The following is a 6,015-nucleotide window of genomic DNA, read 5'->3' on the forward strand; positions in this document are numbered from 1 at the left end:
CTACAAAAAAGAGCATGGTTGACTAAGTTATCTCTCTCTCTCTTCACACACACACACACACAAAATACACACACACACATATATGCATATGTATGTACTGCATTGCGGTCATGACTGCTGTTTCACTAGCGAGAGGGCGAAGATCCAATTATGCTTCTATTGGTCTACGCTATAAATTAAGTACCTAGTAGTGGTGAGTAGCAGCCAGTTTGAAGAAGGGCAAACTCATTCCAAAAGAACCAGAACAGAATATATATATATATATATATATATATATATATATATATATATATATATATATATATATATATATATATATATATACATATACATACATTACCGATACGTGTGTGTGTGTCCTATACGTATTATGTATAGCCTATAAGCAGGAGGGGCGAAAGGAAGAAACAATCGAGCAATCGAGTTTTCTGTCCAGCGTATAATGCTCCATGAAGCTCTTAGCTGCACCCTATGAAACTTTCAGCCAAGGCCCGGTGGTGGCCTGTGTTGTTGGCACCTATAACAGTACCAGACGCACGATCATGGCTACCTTTACCCTTAAATAAAAAAAAAAAAACTACTGAGGCTAGAGGGCTGCAATTTGGTATGTTTGCTGACTGGAGGGTGGATGATCAACATACTAATTTGCAGCCATCTAGCCTCGGTAGTTTTTAGGATCCGAGGTCGGACAGAAAAAGTGCGGACGGACAGACAAAGCCATCTCAATAGTTTTCTTTTACTTAAAGCTAAAACCCGTAACTGGAATCAAGACACAGCCCTGTTATAATGCCCAAAGGAGAAAACTAAAGAACTAAATAATCATTTCTAGGTAATACAAAACAATCCCAGTTCCTCACACAATAACAAACAATTAATGACGTCATCACACTCAGGTTTGATCCGGACCTCACGGACTTCACGTGACAACTACCCAGTCAGAGTCGTCCACGAATGAGTGCAGAGAGTGCGAGAGTACGTAATGGTAATAAGGACCTGTTCTATTATTTTCTTTATTATTATTTTTTTTTTGGTCGTACGCCAACAAGAAGCATTAAACGTGACCGGGAACACACATAAACTTTGTACCTAGTGGAAGGTCTTGAATTTCTTCGCTTGTTCTCTCCTACGCAAGCTTGACCATCAATCTTTCGCCTTGTCTCCCGAACTACGATCAACTATAAAGAAGACAATTGCAAATTGTCTTCTTTATTGTCGCAATTGTCGTCTTTATTGTCAAAGCTAAATAGACATATTTTATTACTCAATAAACATATTTTATTAAAGTTGTACCAAATCGGAGGTTTTAAATTTTTTCGTCTTGTCCCCATGCACACTTGAACATAAAGAAAACAACTGAAAATATACATACTGTAAATGTAGTGTTTCCGTTCAAAAATGCTAAAATAGAAAACTAACATTTAATTATACCTACTTCTATGGTCTTAACTCCATAATATGATACTCTTAGCTGTCTATAATCACCCATAAAGATACCCTGTAGATGGGTAGCGCAGTTGGTGCACCTCACGTGGTGCACTGTAGTCATTACTAAAAAGTTGCTTGCAACGTCCCTTTGGACCCAAATTCTACCCTTTTACTCTACCTCCATCCGCCCTTCTTTCTTCAAACTTGCTGTCCAACCTCTCTGACTATTACTTTAAGTGCAACTGTGAGGTTTTCTTCCAGCCCACCTTCATTACGTATTTCATCTCCTTTATTTTTTGTATCTCTTTCTTTTGCCGTCCAACCACTCTAACTTCCTCTTTTCACTGTCTTACGCGACGAAAGGACGAAAACAACCAATTGTAACCTACATTTCAGAAGTCGGTCAATCAATCGACAAAGAAAGAAAACTGCAAAGAGGCACACATGCAACCGTATTCATTAGCAAAAATAAGAAACAAAGAATCTCGAACTGCAGTATGTGCTCGACCTAAAGACAAGTGAAAACAGCCAAAGACACGCGTCTCTATTAATGATGATAACTGCACATTAACGCGCCACGTTTCCGCCCCGTATCGACACATTTCACCACCAATAACACTGTTATTCAGGAAAACGTCACTTGAACTATCACAGTATCAACTCCGGTCCAATTTGGGACGTCCTGAAAGCAAAAGGCGGAACGCCTTGGGTTCTGCGTTACACACTTAAGTGGTTTTATTGCCGCTGCTTGCACACGCACGGACACACTTTCAGGTCAGTTGCTTCACGCGAAATATTCCAGCGTTCCCCGATTAAATACCCGACGCAGCATTTCGTTCCCGTGAGCATTTCAACCGCGCTTCTCATACTGCTTTGTTAGGCCACATCTTTGGCGGAAAAACAAGGATTTAGATAGATAGAATATACTTTAGAATCAACAAAAATTTAAATAGAAAAAATATAGACTATTTGGCAGAAAAAAAAAATTAGATAAACAGAATATAGAATCAACAAGAATTGAGACAGAAAGAATATAGAATCTTTGGCGGAAAAAGAAAGATTTAGACAGACAGAATATAAAATCTTTGGGGGAAAAACAAGGATTTAGATAGACAGAGTATAGAATCAACAAGGATTTAGATAGACAGAATATAGAAATTGGGCCAAAGGCCAAGCGCGGGACCTATGAGGTCACTCAGAGCTGAGGAAAACAAAAAAGGATTTTAACGTTCGATGGCAGGTAGACGCTCATTAAGATTTTGGGGAGGATGTAACCTATATGGTGCCTCTGGCATTTCTGACTATATGTCAGAAGCTGCAATCGACTTCCTTCGCTGTTTAATTTCCTACAGTTTGATGGACTCGCTTACCATTTACATCTTTCTCAAAATGATCGTTAGAGAGATTTTTCTCTTGCAAATACGGGTACTTTGTTCCGTGGAAGGTCAGACTGTAAGTAAATGGCCTTTTAGAATAATAATAATAATAATAATAATAATAATAATAATAATAATAATAATAATAATAATAATAATAATGACAGCGTTATGCATCTTTCCGCTCTCCACCTTCATTTTTTTGAGGGGTTTTCATACATCACCAACCTCAATTAGTAATCCCTTAAATCCTAAAAAAAAAAAAACACTGTATGAATAAATACAACTGCGAAGTAGTCAAAAGTAAGATTCTACCAATGCCGGAAGTTAACAGTTACAGCCCATAGAGAGTGGGTTTTCAACATGAAAAAATAAAATAATAAATAAATGAATAAAAAAAATGATGTTCAATAGTCTTCTCTTCGCGCAGTAGCTCATTTACCCCTAGAGATGGTGCTTTCAATGACATAAAATAAGAAAATAAAGTGACACCAAAGCAGAAAGTTAATGAAATCTACCAAGTAACTTGGCAATCATCCGAATTCAATTCTTAATATTCATATAAAGTTAGCGTCAGTTGAAGAAGTGTTGGGAGAATTTTATTTTCTGATGCGGTCTTCTTAAATCCACAGACCTAGCAGAGCAACAAAAAGACAGTGGAGGGTTCCTGATTTCAGAATTCCTGGAATAAAAAGCTCTAATAATCCGGTCGCTCAAGTTCCTATCTCGACGGGAGGAACTACTTTGTATGGGTAAGGTTCGAATTCCACGCTGAACTGCAGGTACTTCGGTAAATCACTCGCTGGGACAGAGAGCTACACGGTAGTGTCGTGGCTTGAATAATTAAAACGAAGGCCCAATACAAAATCACCCGCTGGTAAAAGAGCTACTATGAAAAGATGAGGTTCAAATTCCACACGAAGCTGCAGGTCCCTGGCTATGCCACAATCACTCACTGGCGGAAGAGAAAAAAATGGGAATCAAATTCCACTTAAAGATGTAGGTTCCTGGTTCAATTCTTCTCAGGTACGAACTGTTCCAGGTACATGGTGCGAATTTCGCGTTTCCTGTAGGTGCGCAGCTAAATCACTCGCTGAATGAGAATTAAAAAAAGCTTTCAACGTAAGTGGCAGGCTTGGCACCAAAGGGCGTGAGGTTCCTGAGAGGATAAGCTGCTTAATTATGCCTATGCTTTAGTAGGTTAGGTAAGTTCGGTTAGGTAAGGATATGCAAGGAAAGGTGATAAGCCTCCCAAAAAGCAGTTGCTTCCTGGATACTTACTACAGTAGAACAGCTTGTCGCACTAGTCACAGGTTTTGCCCAAAAATACTCTGAAGGCAACGAAATGATCTGTAGTTTGATTATAATAGTGTCAGAAATGCTGATGACTTGTATAACGTTAATTAAAGAAAGATACAAGTCACTTGTTCAAAACAGGATTTCTCTATTAGTCCTAGTTCAAAGAGGACATACAGCGATTACAACGAAAGTTTAAATAATAAAATTTAGAATTTTATTTTTTAAATATTTCTGTGTATAATTGAATGTAGGCAACAAAATTAATGTAAAATTTTATTCTTTATTTCATTTCCTGTTATACCATGAATAATAATAATAATAATAATAATAATAATAATAATAATAATAATAATAATAATAATAATAATAATAATGTGACAAAAATTATGCATAAAAATTCCAAATATCACAAATATTTAATCCAAAAATAAAATTCACATTGACTTTATTGGTTGAATTGGGGATGCGAGTTCGGTTCGAAGAAAGACTTCCAGGGCTACAGAGTAAGACTACTGTAGTAAACTGCAAGAAAAATAGTTACAAGAAAAAAGAAATAGAGCGGGTGGTTGAAATCCATAATGCCGCCGTTTTTTGGCTGCATAAAATGCACTGGAAGGGGGAGGGACATGGGGAGAGGAGGGGAGTTGGGGGGGGGTAGAGGAACGCAAGATCACCTTGGCACTACGTGAGCTGAAAACATTCGATAAAAGCGCGTAGAAGCTGCACTAAACCGGAAAGTAAATTGGTTTTGAGATAAGCCCTGGTTTTCAAACACTTGTTGCTACTGTCTCGATTTCTGAGGGAAGAAAAGATATATAATGTGAACTGTACAAGGAATTACCAAACTGTATAAAATTCTCCCGGTTTTTCCTGCAATTAAATACGAAAGGTAAATGAATAAAGAGATTTACCCAGGCACGCATGCGTATACATACACCCAAACACACGCACACACCTTGTCAGGGAAGAAAAAGATGTATAGTCGAAAAAATATATATACTCTGGCGGTGCAACGGTAGCGTGGCCGAGCGGTCTAAGGCGCTGGTTTAAGGCACCAGTCTCTTCGGGGGCGTGGGTTCGAATCCCACCGCTGCCATGAATATTTTAAAGTTCTAATTACGAGGAGGTCAATAAGAAGGCGTTATCATTCCTTTGTTTCGGCCGGTTTCTTTATGAGGTCATTACTCTAGCGCCTCTGCTCAGTGGATGATCTAAGGGCGATATGCACCGAAGGCGTTCGGCATACCTTTGTTGGTACCCTTGGTAACCCATCTAACCATTAGCCAGAACCAGCTTTGATTAGTTTCAGCATTCATATGTCGAGCGGTGTAAAATAGTTAAGTGTGTGTGTGTGTGTGTAATAATATATATATATATATATATATATATATATATATATATATATATATATATATATATATATATATATATATATATATATATATATATATATATATATATATATATATATATATATATATATATATATATATATATATATATATATATATATATATATATCAAAGCCAGGTGAACTATGGAAACAGGCCAATTTCAACTTTTGTCTTTTCTTTACTCCGACGTTTCGTCAAACATTATTACATCTAGGAATCTGTTAATAAATAAGACAAGTTAGGAATGAACCTAAAATTTGTTAAGTCATAAAAAATAAAAAGACAAAAATTTCACAATTAATAAAAATATACTTAAAAGCTCAGAGCACCGACCAACTTTCTGATAAGAGAAAGGAAGACTGAAAAAAATATAAAAAAATTCTTTAAATACGCTTTTCTTAAAACGCACTAAAAAGGAAAAAATAAATTTTTGAGACACACCAGGACTTTCTTACAATTAATCATTCTTTCAAAATAAAAGCGTGGCGCCAAACGTGGAAGAAAATGCTACAAGAAATAAA

At 36.7% G+C, this 6,015-nt stretch overlaps 1 non-coding gene across 1 annotated transcript; it reads left to right on the forward strand.

Moving 5' to 3' along the window:
• The first annotated feature begins 5,114 nt into the window (after window positions 1–5,114).
• Window positions 5,115–5,196, forward strand: TRNAL-AAG (transfer RNA leucine (anticodon AAG)). The gene has a single exon. It is a non-coding gene; the product is annotated as a tRNA-Leu (tRNA).
• The last annotated feature ends 819 nt before the right edge of the window (window positions 5,197–6,015 follow it).

The sequence above is a fragment of the Macrobrachium rosenbergii genome, chromosome 9, assembly GCF_040412425.1.
Source record: "Macrobrachium rosenbergii isolate ZJJX-2024 chromosome 9, ASM4041242v1, whole genome shotgun sequence".
Taxonomy (NCBI): domain Eukaryota; kingdom Metazoa; phylum Arthropoda; class Malacostraca; order Decapoda; family Palaemonidae; genus Macrobrachium; species Macrobrachium rosenbergii.